We start from the raw sequence: 22,772 nt of genomic DNA, 5'->3' as shown, positions 1-22,772 counted from the left end.
GTGTAATACAATTATAGGAAGTAGAATGTAAGGGTTTACAAATACGTCAGAGTGTAATACAATTATAGGAAGTAGAATGTAAGGGTTTACAAAGATGTCAGAGTGTAATACAATTATAGGAAGTAGAATGTAAGGGTTTAGAAAGATGTCAGAGTGTAATACAATTATAAAAAGTAGAATGTAAGAGTTTAGAAAGATGTCAGAGTGTAATACATTTATAAAAAGTAGAATGTAAGGGTTTAGAAAGATGTCAGTGTGTAATACAATTATAAAAAGTAGAATGTAAGGGTTTAGAAAGATGTCAGAGTGTAATACAATTATAGTAAGTAGAATGTAAGGGTTTATAAAGATGTCAGAGTGTAATACAATTATAAAAAGTAGAATGTAAGGGTTTAGAAAGATGTCAGAGTGTAATACAATTATAAAAAGTAGAATGTAAGAGTTTAGAAAGATGTCAGAGTGTAATACAATTATAGGAAGTAGAATGTAAGAGCTTAGAAAGATGTCAGAGTGTAATACAATTATAGGAAGTAGAATGTAAGGGTTTAGAAAGATGTCAGAGTGTAATACAATTATAGGAAGTAGAATGTAAGGGTTTACAAAGATGTCAGAGTGTAATACAATTATGGGAAGTAGAATGTAAGGGTTTACAAAGATGTCAGAGTGTAATACAATTATAGGAAGTAGAATGTAAGGGTTTACAAAGATGTCAGAGTGTAATACAATTATAGGAAGTAGAATGTAAGGGTTTAGAAAGATGTCAGAGTGTAATACAATTATAAAAAGTAGAATGTAAGGGTTTACAAAGATGTCAGAGTGTAATACAATTATAGGAAGTAGAATGTAAGGGTTTACAAATATGTCAGAGTGTAATACAATTATAAAAAGTAGAATGTAAGGGTTTAGAAAGATGTCAGAGTGTAATACAATTATAGGAAGTAGAATGTAAGGGTTTAGTAAGATGTCAGAGTGTAATACAATTATAAAAAGTAGAATGTAAGGGTTTACAAAGATGTCAGAGTGTAATACAATTATAGGAAGTAGAATGTAAAGGTTTACAAATATGTCAGAGTGTAATACAATTATAGAAAGTAGAATGTAAGGGTTTAGAAAGATGTCAGAGTGTAATACAATTATAAAAAGTAGAATGTAAGGGTTTAGAAAGATGTCAGAGTGTAATACAATTATAGGAAGTAGAATGTAAGGGTTTAGAAAGATGTCAGAGTGTAATACAATTATCAAAAGTAAAATGTAAGAGTTTGGAAAGATGTCAGAGTGTAATACAATTATAGGAAGTAGAATGTAAGGGTTTAGAAAGATGTCAGAGTGTAATACAATTATAAAAAGTAGAGTGTAAGGGTTTACAAAGATGTCAGAGTGTAATACAATTATAGTAAGTAGAATGTAAGTGTTTAGAAAGATGTCAGAGTGTAATACAATTATAGTAAGTAGAATGTAAGGGTTTAGTAAGATGTCAGAGTGTAATACAATTATAAAAAGTAGAATGTAAGGGTTTAGAAAGATGTCAGAGTGTAATACAATTATAGGAAGTAGAATGTAAGGGTTTACAAAGATTTCAGAGTGTAAAACAATAATAGGAAGTAGAATGTAAGGGTTTACAAAGATGTCAGAGTGTAATACAATTATAGGAAGTAGAATGTAAGGGTTTAGAAAGATGTCAGAGTGTAATACAATTATAGGAAGTAGAATGTAAGGGTTTACAAAGATGTCAGAGTGTAATACAATTATAGGAAGTAGAATGTAAGGGTTTAGAAAGATGTCAGAGTGTAATACAATTATAGTAAGTGGAATGTAAGGGTTTATAAAGATGTCAGAGTGTAATACAATTATAGGAAGTAGAATGTAAGGGTTTACAAAGATGTCAAAGTGTAATACAATTATAGTAAGTAGAATGTAAGGGTTTAGTAAGATGTCAGAGTGTAATACAATTATAAAAAGTAGAATGTAAGGGTTTACAAAGATGTCAGAGTGTAATACAATTATAGGAAGTAGAATGTAAGTGTTTACAAATATGTCAGAGTGTAATACAATTATAGGAAGTAGAATGTAAGGGTTTACAAAGATGTCAGAGTGAAATACAATTATAGGAAGTAGAATGTAAGGTTTTACAAATATGTCAGAGTGTAATACAATTATAGAAAGTAGAATGTAAGGGTTTAGAAAGATGTCAGAGTGTAATACAATTATAAAAAGTAGAATGTAAGGGTTTAGAAAGATGTCAGAGTGTAATACAATTATAGGAAGTAAAATGTAAGGGTTTAGAAAGATGTCAGAGTCTAATACAATTATAAAAATTAAAATGTAAGAGTTTAGAAAGATGTCAGAGTGTAATACAATGATAGGAAGTAGAATGTAAGGGTTTAGAAAGATGTCAGAGTGTAATACAATTATATAAAGTAGAGTGTAAGGGTTTACAAAGATGTCAGAGTGTAATACAATTATAGTAAGTAGAATGTAAGGGTTTAGAAAGATGTCAGAGTGTAATACAATTATAGGAAGTAGAATGTAAGGGTTTAGAAAGATGTCAGAGTGTAATACAATTATAGGAAGTAGAATGTAAGGGTTTACAAAGATGTCAGAGTGTAATACAATTATAGGAAGTAGAATGTAAGGGTTTAGAAAGATGTCAGAGTGTAATACAATTATAGGAAGTAGAATGTAAGGGTTTAGAAAGATGTCAGAGTGTAATACAATTATAGGAAGTGGAATGTAAGGGTTTATAAAGATGTCAGAGTGTAATACAATTATAGAAAGTAGAATGTAAGGGTTTAGAAAGATGTCAGAGTGTAATACAATTATAGGAAGTAAAATGTAAGGGTTTAGAAATATGTCAGAGTCTAATACAATTATAAAAAGTAAAATGTAGGAGTTTAGAAAGATGTCAGAGTGTAATACAATGATAGGAAGTATAATGTAAGGGTTTAGAAAGATGTCAGAGTGTAATACAATTATATAAAGTAGAGTGTAAGGGTTTACAAAGATGTCAGAGTGTAATACAATTATAGTAAGTAGAATGTAAGGGTTTAGAAAGATGTCAGAGTGTAATACAATTATAGTAAGTAGAATGTAAGGGTTTAGTAAGATGTCAGAGTGTAATACAATTATAAAAAGTAGAATGTAGGTGTTTAGAAAGATGTCAGAGTGTAATACAATTATAGGAAATAGAATGTAAGGGTTTACAAAGATGTCAGAGTGTAATACATTTATAGGAAGTAGAATGTAAGTGTTTACAAAGATTTCAGAGTGTAATACAATTATAGGAAGTAGAATGTAAGGGTTTACAAAGATGTCAGAGTGTAATACAATTATAGGAAGTAGAATGTAAGGGTTTAGAAAGATGTCAGAGTGTAATACAATTATAAAAAGTAGAATGTAAGGGTTTACAAAGATGTCAGAGTGTAATACAATTATAGGAAGTAGAATGTAAGGGTTTACAAATATGTCAGAGTGTAATACAATTATAGGAAGTAGAATGTAAGTGTTTAGAAATATGTCAGAGTGTAATACAATTATAAAAAGTAGAATGTAAGGGTTTAGAAAGATATCAGAGTGTAATACAATTATAGGAAGTAGAATGTAAGGGTTTAGTAAGATGTCAGAGTGTAATACAATTATAAAAAGTAGAATGTAAGGGTTTACAAAGATGTCAGAGTGTAATACAATTATAGGAAGTAGAATGTAAAGGTTTACAAATATGTCAGAGTGTAATACAATTATAGAAAGTAGAATGTAAGGGTTTAGAAAGATGTCAGAGTGTAATACAATTATAAAAAGTAGAATGTAAGGGTTGAGAAAGATGTCAGAGTGTAATACAATTATAGGAAGTAGAATGTAAGGGTTTAGAAAGATGTCAGAGTGTAATACAATTATCAAAAGTAAAATGTAAGAGTTTGGAAAGATGTCAGAGTGTAATACAATTATAGGAAGTAGAATGTAAGGGTTTAGAAAGATGTCAGAGTGTAATACAATTATAAAAAGTAGAGTGTAAGGGTTTACAAAGATGTCAGAGTGTAATACAATTATAGTAAGTAGAATGTAAGGGTTTAGAAAGATGTCAGAGTGTAATACAATTATAGTAAGTAGAATGTAAGGGTTTAGTAAGATGTCAGAGTGTAATACAATTATAAAAAGTAGAATGTAAGGGTTTAGAAAGATGTCAGAGTGTAATACAATTATAGGAAGTAGAATGTAAGGGTTTACAAAGATTTCAGAGTGTAAAACAATAATAGGAAGTAGAATGTAAGGGTTTACAAAGATGTCAGAGTGTAATACAATTATAGGAAGTAGAATGTAAGGGTTTAGAAAGATGTCACAGTGTAATACAATTATAGGAAGTAGAATGTAAGGGTTTACAAAGATGTCAGAGTGTAATACAATTATAGGAAGTAGAATGTAAGGGTTTAGAAAGATGTCAGAGTGTAATACAATTATAGTAAGTGGAATGTAAGGGTTTATAAAGATGTCAGAGTGTAATACAATTATAGGAAGTAGAATGTAAGGGTTTACAAAGATGTCAAAGTGTAATACAATTATAGTAAGTAGAATGTAAGGGTTTAGTAAGATGTCAGAGTGTAATACAATTATAAAAAGTAGAATGTAAGGGTTTACAAAGATGTCAGAGTGTAATACAATTATAGGAAGTAGAATGTAAGTGTTTACAAATATGTCAGAGTGTAATACAATTATAGGAAGTAGAATGTAAGGGTTTACAAAGATGTCAGAGTGAAATACAATTATAGGAAGTAGAATGTAAGGTTTTACAAATATGTCAGAGTGTAATACAATTATAGAAAGTAGAATGTAAGGGTTTAGAAAGATGTCAGAGTGTAATACAATTATAAAAAGTAGAATGTAAGGGTTTAGAAAGATGTCAGAGTGTAATACAATTATAGGAAGTAAAATGTAAGGGTTTAGAAAGATGTCAGAGTCTAATACAATTATAAAAAAGTAAAATGTAAGAGTTTAGAAAGATGTCAGAGTGTAATACAATTATAGGAAGTAGAATGTAAGGGTTTAGAAAGATGTCAGAGTGTAATACAATTATATAAAGTAGAGTGTAAGGGTTTACAAAGATGTCAGAGTGTAATACAATTATAGGAAGTAGAATGTAAGGGTTTACAAAGATTTCAGAGTGTAATACAATTATAGGACGTAGAATGTAAGGGTTTACAAAGATGTCAGAGTGTAATACAATTATAGGAAGTAGAATGTAAGGGTTTAGAAAGATGTCAGAGTGTAATACAATTATAGGAAGTAGAATGTAAGGGTTCAGAAAGATGTCAGAGTGTAATACAATTATAGGAAGTGGAATGTAAGGGTTTATAAAGATGTCAGAGTGTAATACAATTATAGAAAGTAGAATGTAAGGGTTTAGAAAGATGTCAGAGTGTAATACAATTATAAAAAGTAGAATGTAAGGGTTTAGAAAGATGTCAGAGTGTAATACAATTATAGGAAGTAAAATGTAAGGGTTTAGAAATATGTCAGAGTCTAATACAATTATAAAAAGTAAAATGTAGGAGTTTAGAAAGATGTCAGAGTGTAATACAATGATAGGAAGTATAATGTAAGGGTTTAGAAAGATGTCAGAGTGTAATACAATTATATAAAGTAGAGTGTAAGGGTTTACAAAGATGTCAGAGTGTAATACAATTATAGTAAGTAGAATGTAAGGGTTTAGAAAGATGTCAGAGTGTAATACAATTATAGTAAGTAGAATGTAAGGGTTTAGTAAGATGTCAGAGTGTAATACAATTATAAAAAGTAGAATGTAGGTGTTTAGAAAGATGTCAGAGTGTAATACAATTATAGGAAATAGAATGTAAGGGTTTACAAAGATGTCAGAGTGTAATACATTTATAGGAAGTAGAATGTAAGTGTTTACAAAGATTTCAGAGTGTAATACAATTATAGGAAGTAGAATGTAAGGGTTTACAAAGATGTCAGAGTGTAATACAATTATAGGAAGTAGAATGTAAGGGTTTAAAAAGATGTCAGAGTGTAATACAATTATAGGAAGTAGAATGTAAGGGTTTAGAAAGATGTCAGAGTGTAATACAATTATAGTAAGTAGAATGTAAGGGTTTATAAAGATGTCAGAGTGTAATACAATTATAAAAAGTAGAATGTAAGTGTTTAGAAAGATGTCAGAGTGTAATACAATTATAAAAAGTAGAATGTAAGAGTTTAGAAAGATGTCAGAGTGTAATACAATTATAGGAAGTAGAATGTAAGAGCTTAGAAAGATGTCAGAGTGTAATACAATTATAGGAAGTAGAATGTAAGGGTTTAGAAAGATGTCAGAGTGTAATACAATTATAGGAAGTAGAATGTAAGGGTTTACAAAGATGTCAGAGTGTAATACAATTATAGGAAGTAGAATGTAAGGGTTTACAAAGATGTCAGAGTGTAATACAATTATAGGAAGTGGAATGTAAGGGTTTACAAAGATGTCAGAGTGTAATACAATTATAGGAAGTAGAATGTAAGGGTTTAGAAAGATGTCAGAGTGTAATACAATTATAAAAAATAGAATGTAAGTGTTTACAAAGATGTCAGAGTGTAATACAATTATAGGAAGTAGAATGTAAGGGTTTACAAATATGTCAGAGTGTAATACAATTATAGGAAGTAGAATGTAAGGGTTTAGAAAGATGTCAGAGTGTAATACAATTATAAAAAGTAGAATGTAAGGGTTTATAAAGATATCAGAGTGTAATACAATTATAGGAAGTAGAATGTAAGGGTTTACAAAGATGTCAAAGTGTAATACAATTATAGTAAGTAGAATGTAAGGGTTTAGTAAGATGTCAGAGTGTAATACAAATATAAAAAGTAGAATGTAAGGGTTTACAAAGATGTCAGAGTGTAATACAATTATAGGAAGTAGAATGTAAGGGTTTACAAATATGTCAGAGTGTAATACAATTATAGAAAGTAGAATGTAAGGGTTTACAAATATGTCAGAGTGTAATACAATTATAGAAAGTAGAATGTAAGGGTTTAGAAAGATGTCAGAGTGTAATACAATTATAAAAAGTAGAATGTAAGGGTTTAGAAAGATGTCAGAGTGTAATACAATTATAAAAAGTAGAATGTAAGGGTTTACAAAGATGTCAGAGTGTAATACAATTATAGGAAGTAGAATGTAAGGGTTTACAAATATGTCAGAGTGTAATACAATTATAGGAAGTAGAATGTAAGGGTTTACAAAGATGTCAGAGTGTAATATAATTATAGGAAGTAGAATGTAAGGGTTTACAAATATGTCAGAGTGTAATACAATTATAGAAAGTAGAATGTAAGGGTTTAGAAAGATGTCAGAGTGTAATACAATTATAAAAAGTAAAATGTAAGAGTTTAGAAAGATGTCAGAGTGTAATACAATTATAGTAAGTAGAATGTAAGGGTTTAGTAAGATGTCAGAGTGTAATACAATTATAAAAAGTAGAATGTAAGGGTTTAGAAAGATGTCAGAGTGTAATACAATTATAGGAAATAGAATGTAAGGGTTTACAAAGATGTCAGAGTGTAATACAATTATAGGAAGTAGAATGTAAGGGTTTACAAAGATTTCAGAGTGTAATACAATTATAGGAAGTAGAATGTAAGGGTTTACAAAGATGTCAGAGTGTAATACAATTATAGGAAGTAGAATGTAAGGGTTTAAAAAGATGTCAGAGTGTAATACAATTATTGGAAGTAGAATGTAAGGGTTCAGAAAGATGTCAGAGTGTAATACAATTATAGGAAGTAGAATGTAAGGGTTTAGAAAGATGTCAGAGTGTAATACAATTATAGTAAGTGGAATGTAAGGGTTTATAAAGATGTCAGAGTGTAATACAATTATAGTAAGTAGAATGTGAGTGTTTATAAAGATGACAGAGTGTAATACAATTATAAAAAGTAGAATGTAATGGTTTAGAAAGATGTCAGAGTGTAATAGAATTATAGGAAGTAGAATGTAAGGGTTTAGAAAGATGTCAGTGTGTAATACATTTATAAAAAGTAGAATGTAAGGGTTTAGAAAGATGTCAGAGTGTAATACAATTATAGTAAGTAGAATGTAAGGGTTTATAAAGATGTCAGAGTGTAATACAATTATAAAAAGTAGAATGTAAGTGTTTAGAAAGATGTCAGAGTGTAATACAATTATAAAAAGTAGAATGTAAGAGTTTAGAAAGATGTCAGAGTGTAATACAATTATAGGAAGTAGAATGTAAGAGCTTAGAAAGATGTCAGAGTGTAATACAATTATAGGAAGTAGAATGTAAGGGTTTAGAAAGATGTCAGAGTGTAATACAATTATAGGAAGTAGAATGTAAGGGTTTACAAAGATGTCAGAGTGTAATACAATTATAGGAAGTAGAATGTAAGGGTTTACAAAGATGTCAGAGTGTAATACAATTACAGGAAGTGGAATGTAAGGGTTTACAAAGATGTCAGAGTGTAATACAATTATAGGAAGTAGAATGTAAGGGTTTAGAAAGATGTCAGAGTGTAATACAATTATAAAAAAAATAGAATGTAAGTGTTTACAAAGATGTCAGAGTGTAATACAATTATAGGAAGTAGAATGTAAGGGTTTACAAATATGTCAGAGTGTAATACAATTATAGGAAGTAGAATGTAAGGGTTTAGAAAGATGTCAGAGTGTAATACAATTATAAAAAGTAGAATGTAAGGGTTTAGAAAGATATCAGAGTGTAATACAATTATAGGAAGTAGAATGTAAGGGTTTACAAAGATGTCAAAGTGTAATACAATTATAGTAAGTAGAATGTAAGGGTTTAGTAAGATGTCAGAGTGTAATACAAATATAAAAAGTAGAATGTAAGGGTTTACAAAGATGTCAGAGTGTAATACAATTATAGGAAGTAGAATGTAAGGGTTTACAAATATGTCAGAGTGTAATACAATTATAGAAAGTAGAATGTAAGGGTTTACAAATATGTCAGAGTGTAATACAATTATAGAAAGTAGAATGTAAGGGTTTAGAAAGATGTCAGAGTGTAATACAATTATAAAAAGTAGAATGTAAGGGTTTAGAAAGATGTCAGAGTGTAATACAATTATAGGAAGTAGAATGTAAGGGTTTAGAAAGATGTCAGAGTGTAATACAATTATAAAAAGTAAAATGTAAGAGTTTAGAAAGATGTCAGAGTGTAATACAATTATAGTAAGTAGAATGTAAGGGTTTAGTAAGATGTCAGAGTGTAATACAATTATAAAAAGTAGAATGTAAGGGTTTAGAAAGATGTCAGAGTGTAATACAATTATAGGAAATAGAATGTAAGGGTTTACAAAGATGTCAGTGTAATACAATTATAGGAAGTAGAATGTAAGGGTTTACAAAGATTTCAGAGTGTAATACAATTATAGGAAGTAGAATGTAAGGGTTTACAAAGATGTCAGAGTGTAATACAATTATAGGAATTAGAATGTAAGGGTTTAGAAAGATGTCAGAGTGTAATACAATTATAGGAAGTAGAATGTAAGGGTTCAGAAAGATGTCAGAGTGTAATACAATTATAGGAAGTAGAATGTAAGGGTTTAGAAAGATGTCAGAGTGTAATACAATTATAGTAAGTGGAATGTAAGGATTTACAAATATGTCAGAGTGTAATACAATTATAGGAAGTAGAATGTAAGGGTTTACAAAGATGTCAGAGTGTAATACAATTATAGGAAGTAGAATGTAAGGGTTTACAAATATGTCAGAGTGTAATACAATTATAGAAAGTAAAATGTAAGGGTTTAGAATGATGTCAGAGTGTAATGCAATTATAAAAAGTAGTATGTAAGGGTTTAGAAAGATGTCAGAGTGTAATACAATTATAGGAAGTAGAATGTAAGGGTTTAGAAAGATGTCAGAGTGTAATACAATTATAAAAAGTAAAATGTAAGAGTTTAGAAAGATGTCAGAGTGTAATACAATTATAGGAAGTAGAATGTAAGGGTTTAGAAAGATGTCAGAGTGTAATACAATTATAAAAAGTAGAGTGTAAGGGTTTACAAAGATGTCAGAGTGTAATACAATTATAGTAAGTAGAATGTAAGGGTTTAGAAAGATGTCAGAGTGTAATACAATTATAGTAAAGTAGAATGTAAGGGTTTAGTAAGATGTCAGAGTGTAATACAATTATAAAAGTAGAATGTAGGTGTTTAGAAAGATGTCAGAGTGTAATACAATTATAGGAAATAGAATGTAAGGGTTTACAAAGATGTCAGAGTGTAATACAATTATAGGAAGTAGAATGTAAGGATTTACAAAAATTTCAGAGTGTAATACAATTATAGGAAGTAGAATGTAAGGGTTTACAAAGATGTCAGAGTGTAATACAATTATAGGAAGTAGAATGTAAGGGTTTAGAAAGATGTCAGAGTGTAATACAATTATTGGAAGTAGAATGTAAGGGTTCAGAAAGATGTCAGAGTGTAATACAATTATAGGAAGTAGAATGTAAGGGTTTAGAAAGATGTCAGAGTGTAATACAATTATAGTAAGTAGAATGTAAGGGTTTATAAAGATGTCAGAGTGTAATACAATTATAAAAAGTAGAATGTAAGGGTTTAGGAAGATGTCAGAGTGTAATACAATTATAAAAAGTAGAATGTAAGAGTTTAGAAAGATGTCAGAATGTAATACAATTATAGGAAGTAGAATGTAAGGGTTTACAAAGATGTCAAAGTGTAATACAATTATAGTAAGTAGAATGTAAGGGTTTAGTAAGATGTCAGAGTGTAATACAATTATAAAAAGTAGAATGTAAGGGTTTACAAAGATGTCAGAGTGTAATACAATTATAGGAAGTAGAATGTAAGGGTTTACAAATATGTCAGAGTGTAATACAATTATAGAAAGTAGAATGTAAGTGTTTAGAAAGATGTCAGAGTGTAATACAATTATAGTAAGTAGAATGTAAGGGTTTAGAAAGATGTCAGATTGTAATACAATTATAAAAAGTAGAATGTAAGGGTTTAGAAAGATGTCAGAGTGTAATAGAATTATAGGAAGTAGAATGTAAGGGTTTAGAAATATGTCAGAGTGTTATACAATTATAGGAAATAGAATGTAAGGGTTTAGAAAAATGTCAGAGTGTAATACAAATATAGGAAGTAGAATGTAAGGGTTTAGAAAAATGTCAGAGTGTAATACAATTAAGTCAACATTTTTATCAATTATTCAGTGTTTTCAGAGCCAAATAACATCTACATTGTCACTTTTTGATGAAATACAAATAATGTATATAATTTTAGTGAACTTGTATTTATTCAAAACTCCAAAGATCTGTTAACTTTGTTATGTGTCAAGAAGACTGAATGTCAGAAAAAACCCCGTACATAAAATATACAAATTGAAGTGTGCTGATTGCATAAGTATTCAGGTTCCTAAGTCAGTACTTGGTGGAAGCATCTTTGTCAAAAGTTACTGCTGTAAGTCTTTTTGGATGGGTCTTAACTTACCAGTTTAACACGATGGGATGGTGTAATACTTATCCATTTTTTCGAACAATTCTGATTAGTTCGTTGGGGATCGTTGACTGACTGTAATCTTCAAATTTCTTTATACATTTTCTTATTTATTCACGACAGGAGTGTGACTTGGGGTCACGGGTCACTCCAGTGCATTCGCTTCCTTCAACGTGACTTAAGCATTGCGCTTCGAGTCATTGTCTTGTTGAAACACGAATTTTCGAACGTAGTTTTAGATTCTTGGCTGTCTGAGCATATTTCTCCATAAAGATGCGCCAGTACTTTCCACCATCCTGTTTTCCTTTAATCCTGAAGACAAGTTATCCAGTTCCTTGTGATCACTCTGACATTACGCTTCCGCCATCGTTTTTGGTGAAGTGCCGTATTTAGATTGGGGCAAACCTGACGCTTTGAACTTAGTCTCGAAAGCCAAACGTTTGTTTTGTTGACCACACGTCTGCAGTATAATTTACAAGATTTGTCACAAACTCCACACGAAACTAACGTGATTTCAGTAATAGTTTCTTTCTTGCCTGTCGCCCATACAGACCAGCTTGTGTGAGGACTGGGATACTGTTGATGTGTGAACACTGGCTCGCATCTCTGACATGGAACTTTGCAAATATTTCAACGTTAGTGTTGGCTTCACAGCGTCATCCTTAACTAGTTACCTGCTTGCTTGATTTGGAAGGATTGTCTCATCTGCTTCTTGATGGTGAACTCTATCATGCTATAACAGATAATCAGTAAGCTTGAAATTTGTTTCTAACTTTCTCCTGACCTGTGTTTCTCTAACACTTTATCGCTAAATTGTTTGGAAATCTCCTTGGTTTTCACGGTTGATTTGTCGTCTCACTGTGTAGGTTGTGACTTGAACAGATGGATTTTCTCTTAAGTCAAGTTAAACCACTTTGATTACAAGGACAGACAGAGACCAGTACACCAAAACTATGACCACTCAAACTAATATTTTTCACCTGAAGTGACTTAGTGTGGCAATAGCAAAGGGACTGAATAACTGAAAATCTAAACAACTTACATAGCGTCAGTATTGAAAATCTAAACAACCTACATATCATCAGTATTAAAAATCTAGACAACCTACATAGCATCGGTATTGAAAATCTAAACAACTTACATAGCGTCAGTATTGAAAATCTAATCAACATACATAGCGTCTGTATTGAAAATCTAAACAACCTACATAGCATCGGTATTGACAATCTAAACAACCTAAATAGCGTCAGTATTGAAAATCTAAACAACCTACATAGCATCGGTATTGAAAATCTAGACAACTCACATAGCATCGGTATTGAAAATCTAAATAACCTACATAGCGTCAGTACTGAAAATCTAAACAACTCACATAGCGTCAGTATTGAAAATCTAAACAACCTATATAGCGTCAGTATTGAAAATCTAAACAACCTACATAGCGTCAGTATTGAAAATCGAAAAACCTACATAGTGTCAGTATTGAAAATCTAAAGAACCTACATAGCGTCAGTATTGAAAATCTAAACAACCTACATATTGTCTTATTGAAAATCTGAACAACCGACATAGCGTCAGTATTGAAAATCTAAACAACTTACATAGCATCAGTATTGAAAATATAAACAACCTACGTTGCGTCAGTATTGAAAAACTAAACAACTTACATAGCGTCAGTATTAAAAATCTAAACAACCTACATAGCGTCAGTATTGAAAATTTAAACAACTTACATAGCGTCAGTATTGAAAATCTGAACAACCTACATAGCGTCAGTATTAAAAATCTAAACAACCTACATAGCGTCAGTATTGAAAATATAAATATATTACATAGCGTCAATATTGAAAATATAAATAATCTACATAGCGTCAGTATTGAAATTCTTAACAACCTACATAGCATCGGTATTGAAAATCTAGATAACCTACATAGCATCGGTATTGTAAATCTAGACAACTTACATAGCATCGTTATTGAAAATCTAAACAACCTACATATCGTCAGTATTGAAAATCTCAACAACTTACATAGCGTCAGTATTGAAAATCTAGACAACCTACATAGCATCGGTATGGAAAATCTAAACAACCAACATAGCGTTAGTATTCAAAATCTAAACAACTTACATGGCGTCAGTATTGAAAATCTAAACAACCTACATAGCATCGGTATTGACAATCTAAACAACCTACGTAGCGTTAGTATTGAAAATCTAAACAACTTACAAAGCGTCAGTATTGAAAATCTATACAATCTACATAGCGTCAGTATTGAAAATCTAAACAAGCTACGTATCATCAGTGTTGAAAATCTAGACAACCTACATAGCATCGGTATTGAAAATCTAAACAACCTACATAGCGTCAGTATTGAAAATCTAATCAACATACATAGCGTCTGTATTGAAAATCTAAACAACCTACATAGCATCGGTATTGACAATCTAAACAAACTAAATAGCGTCAGTATTGAAAATCTAAACAACCTACATAGCATCGGTATTGAAAATCTAGACAACTCACATAGCATCGGTATTGAAAATCTAAATAACCTACATAGCGTCAGTACTGAAAATCTAAACAACTCACATAGCGTCAATATTGAAAATCTAAACAAACTATATAGCGTCAGTATTGAAAATCTAAACAACCTAAATAGCGTCAGTATTGAAAATCTAAACAACCTACATAGCATCGGTATTGAAAATCTAGACAACTCATATAGCGTCAGTATTGAAAATCTAAACAACCTACATAGCGTCAGTATTGAAAATCTAGACAACCTACATCGCGTCAGTATTCAAAATTTAAACAACTTACATGGCGTTAGTATAGAAAATCTAAACAACCTACATAGCATCAGTATTGAAAATCTAAACAACCGACATAGCGTCAGTATTGAAAATCTAAACAACTTACATAGCGTCAGTATTGAAAATCTAAACAACCTACGTAGCGTCAGTATTGAAAATCTAAACAACTTACACAGCGTCAGTATTAAAAATCTAAACAACCTACATAGCGTCAGTATTGAAAATCTAAACAACTTACATAGCGTCAGTATTGAAAATCTGAACAACTTACATAGCGTCAGTATTGAAAATCTAAATATATTACATAGCGTCAATATTGAAAATATAAATAACCTACATAGCGTCAGTATTGAAATTCTTAACAACCTACAAAGCATCGGTATTGAAAATCTAGATAACCTACATAGCATGGGTATTGTAAATCTAGACAACTTACATAGCATCGTTATTGAAAATGTAAACAACCTACATAGCGTCAGTATTAAAAATCTAAACAACTTACATAGCGTCAGTATTGAAAATCTAGACAACCTACATAGCATCGGTATTGAAAATCTAAACAACCAACATAGCGTTAGTATTCAAAATCTAATCAACTTACATGGCGTCAGTATTGAAAATCAAAACAGCCTACATAGCATCGGTATTGACAATCTAAACAACCTACATAGCGTTAGTATTGAAAATCTAAACAACAAACAAAGCGTCAGTATTGAAAATCTATACAATCTACATAGCGTCAGTATTGAAATTCTAAACAAGCTACGTATCATCAGTATTGAAAATCTAGACAACCTACATAGCATCGGTATTGAAAATCTAAACAACTTATATAGCGTCAGTATTGAAAATCTAAACAACCTACATAGCGTCAGTATTGAAATTCTAAACAAACTACATAGCGTCAGTATTGAAAATCTAGATAACCTACATAGCATCGGTATAGAAAATCTAAACAACTTAGATAGCGTCAGTATTGAAAATCTAAACAACCTACATAGCGTTAGTATTGAAAATCTAAACAAACAACATAGCGTCAGTATTAAAAATCTAAACAACCTACATAGCGTCAGTATTGAAAATCGAAAAACCTACATAGTGTCAGTATTGAAAATCTAAAGAACCTACATAGCGTCTTATTGAAAATCTGAACAACCGACATAGCGTCAGTATTGAAAATCTAAACAACTTACATAGCGTCAGTATTGAAATTCTTAACAACCTACATAGCATCGGTATTGAAAATCTAAACAAACAACATAGCGTCAGTATTAAAAATCTAAACAACCTACATAGCGTCAGTATTGAAAATCTAAAGAACCTACATAGCGTCAGTATTGAAAATCTAAACAACCTACATAGTGTCTTATTGAAAATCTAAAGAACTTACACAGCGTCAGTATTGAAAATCTAAACAACCTACACAGCGTCAGTATTGAAAATCTAAACAACTTACTTAGCGTCAGTATTGAAAATCTAAACAACTTACATGGCGTCAGTATTGATAATCTAAACAACCTACATAGCATCAGTATTGAAAATCTAAACAACCTACTTAGCGTCAGAATTGAAAATCTAAACAACCTACATAGCGTCAGTATTGAAAATCTAAACAACCTACATAGAATCGGTATTAAAAATCTAGACAGCCTACATAGCGTCATTATTGAAAATCTAAACAACCTACATCGCCTCAGTATTGAAAATCTAAACAACCTACAGAGCGTCAGTAATGAAAATCTAAACAATCTACATAGCGTCAGTATTGAAAATCTAAACAACCTACATAGCGTCCGTATTGAAAATCTCAAGAACTTACATGGCGTCAGTATTGAAAATCTGAACAATCTACATAGCATCAGTATTGAAAATCTAAACAACTTACATAGCGTCAGTATTGAAAATCTAAACAACCTACATAACGTTAGTATTGAAAATCTAAACAAATAACATAGCGTCAGTATTAAAAATCTAAACAACCTACATAGCGTCAGTATTGAAAATCTATTCAACATACATAGCGTCTGTATTGAAAATCTAAACAACCTATATAGCGTCAGTATTGAAAATCTAAACAACCTAAATAGCGTCAGTATTGAAAATCTAAACAACCTACATAGCGTCAGTATTGAAAATCTAGACAACCTACATAGCGTCAGTATTGATAATCTAAACAACCTACATAGCATCAGTATTGAAAATCTAAACAACCTACTTAGCGTCAGAATTGAAAATCTAAACAACCTACATAGCGTCAGTATTGAAAATCTAAACAACCTACATAGAATCGGTATTAAAAATCTAGACAGCCTACATAGCGTCAGTATTGAAAATCTAAACAACCTACATCGCCTCAGTATTGAAAATCTAAATAACCTACAGAGCGTCAGTAATGAAAATCTAAACAACCTACATAGCGTCAGTATTGAAAATCTAAACAACCTACATAGCGTCCGTATTGAAAATCTCAACAACTTACATGGCGTCAGTATTGAAAATCTGAACAATCTACATAGAATCAGTATTGAAAATCTAAACAACTTACATAGCGTCAGTATTGAAAATCTAAACAACCTACATAGCGTTAGTATTGAAAATCTAAACAAATAACATAGCGTCAGTATTAAAAATCTAAACAACCTACATAGCGTCAGTATTGAAAATCTATTCAACATACATAGCGTCTGTATTGAAAATCTAAACAACCTATATAGCGTCAGTATTGAAAATCTAAACAACCTAAATAGCGTCAGTATTGAAAATCTAAACAACCTACATAGCATCGTTATTGAAAATCTAGACAACTCACATAGCATCGGTATTGAAAATCTAAATAACCTACATAGCGTCAGTACTGAAAATCTAAACAACTCACATAGCGTCAGTATTGAAAATCTAAACAACCTATATAGCGTCAGTATTGAAAATCTAAAAAACCTACATAGCGTCAGTATTGAAAATCTAGACAACCTACATAGCGTCAGTATTCAAAATTTAAACAACTTACATGGCGTTAGTATAGAAAATCTAAACAACCTACATAGCATCAGTATTGAAAATCTAAACAACCGACATAGCGTCAGTATTGAAAATCTAAACAACTTACATAGCGTCAGTATTGAAAATCTAAACAACCTACATAGCGTCCGTATTGAAAATCTCAACAACTTACATGGCGTCAGTATTGAAAATCTGAACAATCTACATAGAATCAGTATTGAAAATCTAAACAACTTACATAGCGTCAGTATTGAAAATCTAAACAACCTACATAGCGTTAGTATTGAAAATCTAAACAAATAACATAGCGTCAGTATTAAAAATCTAAACAACCTACATAGCGTCAGTATTGAAAATCTATTCAACATACATAGCGTCTGTATTGAAAATCTAAACAACCTATATAGCGTCAGTATTGAAAATCTAAACAACCTAAATAGCGTCAGTATTGAAAATCTAAACAACCTACATAGCATCGTTATTGAAAATCTAGACAACTCACATAGCATCGGTATTGAAAATCTAAATAACCTACATAGCGTCAGTACTGAAAATCTAAACAACTCACATAGCGTCAGTATTGAAAATCTAAACAACCTATATAGCGTCAGTATTGAAAATCTAAAAAACCTACATAGCGTCAGTATTGAAAATCTAGACAACCTACATAGCGTCAGTATTCAAAATTTAAACAACTTACATGGCGTTAGTATAGAAAATCTAAACAACCTACATAGCATCAGTATTGAAAATCTAAACAACCGACATAGCGTCAGTATTGAAAATCTAAACAACTTACATAGCGTCAGTATTGAAAATCTAAACAACCTACGTAGCGTCAGTATTGAAAATCTAAACAACTTACACAGCGTCAGTATTAAAAATCTAAACAACCTACATAGCGTCAGTATTGAAAATCTAAACAACTTACATAGCGTCAGTATTGAAAATCTGAACAACTTACATAGCGTCAGTATTAAAAATCTAAACAACCTACATAGCGTCAGTGTTGAAAATCTAAATATATTACATAGCGTCAATATTGAAAATATAAATAACCTACATAGCGTCAGTATTGAAATTCTTAACAACCTACAAAGCATCGGTATTGAAAATCTAGATAACCTACATAGCATCGGTATTGAAAATCTAAACAACCTACATAGCGTCAGTATTGAAAATCTAAACAACTTACATAGCGTCAGTATTGAAAATCTAGACAACCTACATAGCATCGGTATTGAAAACCTAAACAACCAACATAGCGTTAGTATTCAAAATCTAAACAACTTACATGGCGTCAGTATTGAAAATCTAAACAACCTACATAGCATCGGTATTGACAATCTAAACAACATACATAGCGTTAGTATTGAAAATCTAAACAACTTACACAGCGTCAGTATTGAAAATCTATACAATCTACATAGCGTCAGTATTGAAAATCTAAACAACCTACATAGCGTTAGTATTGAAAATCTAAACAACCAACATAGCGTCAGTATTGAAATTCTAAACAAACTACATAGCGTCAGTATTCAAAATCTGGATAACCTACATAGCATCGGTATTGAAAATCTAAACAACTTACATAGCTTCAGTATTGAAAATCTAAACAACCTACATAGCGTTAGTATTGAAAATATAAACAAACAACATAGCGTCAGTATTAAAAATCTAGACAACCTACATAGCGTCAGTATTGAAAATCTAAACAACCTACATAGTGTCTTATTGAAAATCTGAACAACCGACATAGCGTCAGTATTGAAAATCTAAACAACTTACATAGCGTCAGTATTGAAAATATAAACAACCTACGTTGCGTCAGTATTGAAAATCTAAACAACTTACATAGCGTCAGTATTAAAAATCTAAACAACCTACATAGCATCAGTATTGAAATTCTTAACAACCTACATAGCATCGGTATTGAAAATCTAGATAACCTACATAGCGTCAGTATTGAAAATCTAAACAACTTACATAGCGTCAGTATTGAAAATCTAGACAACCTACATAGCATCGGTATTGAAAATCTAAACAACCAACATAGCGTTAGTATTCAAAATCTAATCAACTTACATGGCGTCAGTATTGAAAATCTAATCAACCTACATAGCATCGGTATTGACAATCTAAACAACCTACATAGCGTTAGTATTGAAAATCTAAACAACTTACAAAGCGTCAGTATTGAAAATCTATACAATCTACATAGCGTCAGTATTGAAAATCTAAACAAGCTACGTATCATCAGTATTGAAAATCTAGACAACCTACATAGCATCGGTATTGAAAATCTAAACAACTTATATAGCGTCAGTATTGAAAATCTAAACAACCTACATAGCGTCAGTATTAAAATTCTAAACAAACTACATAGCGTCAGTATTGAAAATCTAGATAACCTACATAGCATCGGTATAGAAAATCTAAACAACTTACATAGCGTCAGTATTGAAAATCTAAACAACCTACATAGTGTCAGTATTGAAAATCTAAAGAAACTACATAGCGTCAGTATTGAAAATCTAAACAACCTACATAGTGTCTTATTGAAAATCTGAACAACCGACATAGCATCAGTATTGAAAATCTAAACAACTTACATAGCGTCAGTATTGAAATTCTTAACAACCTACATAGCATCGGTATTGAAAATCTAAACAAACAACATAGCGTCAGTATTAAAAATCTAAACAACCTACATAGCGTCAGTATTGAAAATCTAAAGAACCTACATAGCGTCAGTATTGAAAATCTAAACAACCTACATAGTGTCTTATTGAAAATCTAAAGAACTTACACAGCGTCAGTATTGAAAATCTAAACAACCTACACAGCGTCAGTATTCAAAATCTAAACAACTTACTTAGCGTCAGTATTGAAAATCTAAAAAAACTTACATGGCGTCAGTATTGATAATCTAAACAACCTACATAGCATCAGTATTGAAAATCTAAACAACCTACTTAGCGTCAGAATTGAAAATCTAAACAACTTATATAGCGTCAGTATTAAAAATCTAAACAACCTACATAGCATCGGTATAGAAAATCTAAACAACTTACATAGCGTCAGTATTGAAAATCTAAACAACCTACATAGCGTTAGTATTGAAAATCTAAACAAACAACATAGCGTCAGTATTAAAAATCTAAACAACCTACATAGCGTCAGTATTGAAAATCTAAACAACTTACATAGCGTCAGTATTGAAAATCGAAAAACCTACATAGTGTCAGTATTGAAAATCTAAAGAACCTACATAGCGTCAGTATTGAAAATCTAAACAACCTACATAGAGTCTTATTGAAAATCTAAACAACTTACATAGCATCAGTATTGAAATTCTTAACAACCTACATAGCATCGGTATTGAAAATCTAAACAAACAACATAGCGTCAGTATTAAAAATCTAAACAACCTACATAGCGTCAGTATTGAAAATCTAAAGAACCTACATAGTGTCTTTTTGAAAATCTAAACAACCTACACAGCGTCAGTATTGAAAATCTAAACAACTTACTTAGCGTCGGTATTGAAAATCTAAACAACTTACATGGCGTCAGTATTGATAATCTAAACAACCTACATAGCATCAGTATTGAAAATCTAAACAACCTACTTAGCGTCAGAATTGAAAATCTAAACAACCTACATAGCGTCGGTATTGAAAATCTAAACAACCTACATAGAATCGGTATTAAAAATCTAGACAACCTACATAGCATCGGTATTGAAAATCTAAACAACCTACATAGAATCGGTATTAAAAATCTAGACAGCCTACATAGCGTCAGTATTGAAAATCTAAACATCCTACATCGCCTCAGTATTGAAAATCTAAACAACCTACAGAGCGTCAGTATTGAAAATCTAAACAACTTATATAGCGTCAGTATTGAAAATTTAAACAACCTACATAGCGTCAGTATTGAAAATCTATACAACCTACATAGCGTCCGTATTGAAAATCTCAACAACTTACATGGCGTCAGTATTGAAAATCTGAACAATCTACATAGCATCAGTATTGAAAATCTAAACAACTTACATAGCGTCAGTATTGAAAATCTAAACAACTTACATAGCGTCAGTATTGAAAATCTAAACAATCTACCTAGCATCAGTATTTAAAATCTAAACAGCCTACCTAGCATCGGTATTGAAAATCTAAACAACCTACATAACGTCAGTATTGAAAATCTAAACAATCTACCTAGCATCAGTATTTAAAATCTAAACAGCCTACCTAGCATCGGTATTGAGAATCTAACTAACCTACATAGCATCGGTATTGAAAATCTAAACAACTTACATAGCGTCAGTATTGAAAATCTAAACAACCTACCTAGCGTTAGTATTGAAAATCTAAACAAACAACATAGCGTCAGTATTAAAAATCTAAACAACCTACATAGCGTCAGTATTGAAAATCTAAACAACTTACATAGCGTCAGTATTGAAAATCGAAAAACCTACATAGTGTCAGTATTGAAAATCTAAAGAACCTACATAGCGTCAGTATTGAAAATCTAAACAACCTACATAGTGTTTTATTGAAAATCTGAACAACCGACATAGCGTCAGTATTGAAAATCTAAACAACTTACATAGCGTCAGTATTGAAATTCTTAACAACCTACATAGCATCGGTATTGAAAATCTAGATAACTTACATAGCGTCAGTATTGAAAATCGAAAAACCTACATAGTGTCAGTATTGAAAATCTAAAGAACCTACATAGCGTCAGTATTGAAATTCTTAACAACCTACATAGCGTCAGTATTGAAAATCGAAAAACCTACATAGTGTCAGTATTGAAAATCTAAAGAACCTACATAGCGTCAGTATTGCAAATCTAGACAACTTACATAGCATCGTTATTGAAAATCTAAACAATCTACATAGCGTCAGTATTGAAAATCTAAACAACTTACATAGCGTCAGTATTGAAAATCTAGACAACCTACATAGCATCGGTATTGAAAATCTAAACAACCAACATAGCGTTAGTATTCGAAATCTAAATAACTTACATGGCGTCAGTATTGAAAATCTAAACAACCTACATAGCATCGGTATTGACAATTTAAACAACCTACATAGCGTTAGTATTGAAAATCTAAACAACTTATATAGTGTCAGTATTAAAAATCTAAACAACCTACACAGCGTCAGTATTGAAATTCTAAACAAACTACATAGCGTCAGTATTGAAAATCTAAACAACCTACATAGCATCGGTATTGAAAATCTAGATAACTTACATAGCATCGGTATTGTAAATCTAGACAACCCTCATAGCATCGTTATTGAAAATCTAAACAACCTACATAGCGTCAGTATTGAAAATCTAAACAACTTACATAGCGTCAGTATTGAAAATCTAGACAACCTACATAGCATCGGTATTGAAAATCTAAACAACCAACATAGCGTTAGTATTCAAAATC

The sequence above is a fragment of the Tachypleus tridentatus genome, chromosome 1, assembly GCF_004210375.1.
Source record: "Tachypleus tridentatus isolate NWPU-2018 chromosome 1, ASM421037v1, whole genome shotgun sequence".
NCBI lineage: Eukaryota > Metazoa > Arthropoda > Merostomata > Xiphosura > Limulidae > Tachypleus > Tachypleus tridentatus.
This window is presented reverse-complemented; position numbering follows the sequence as displayed.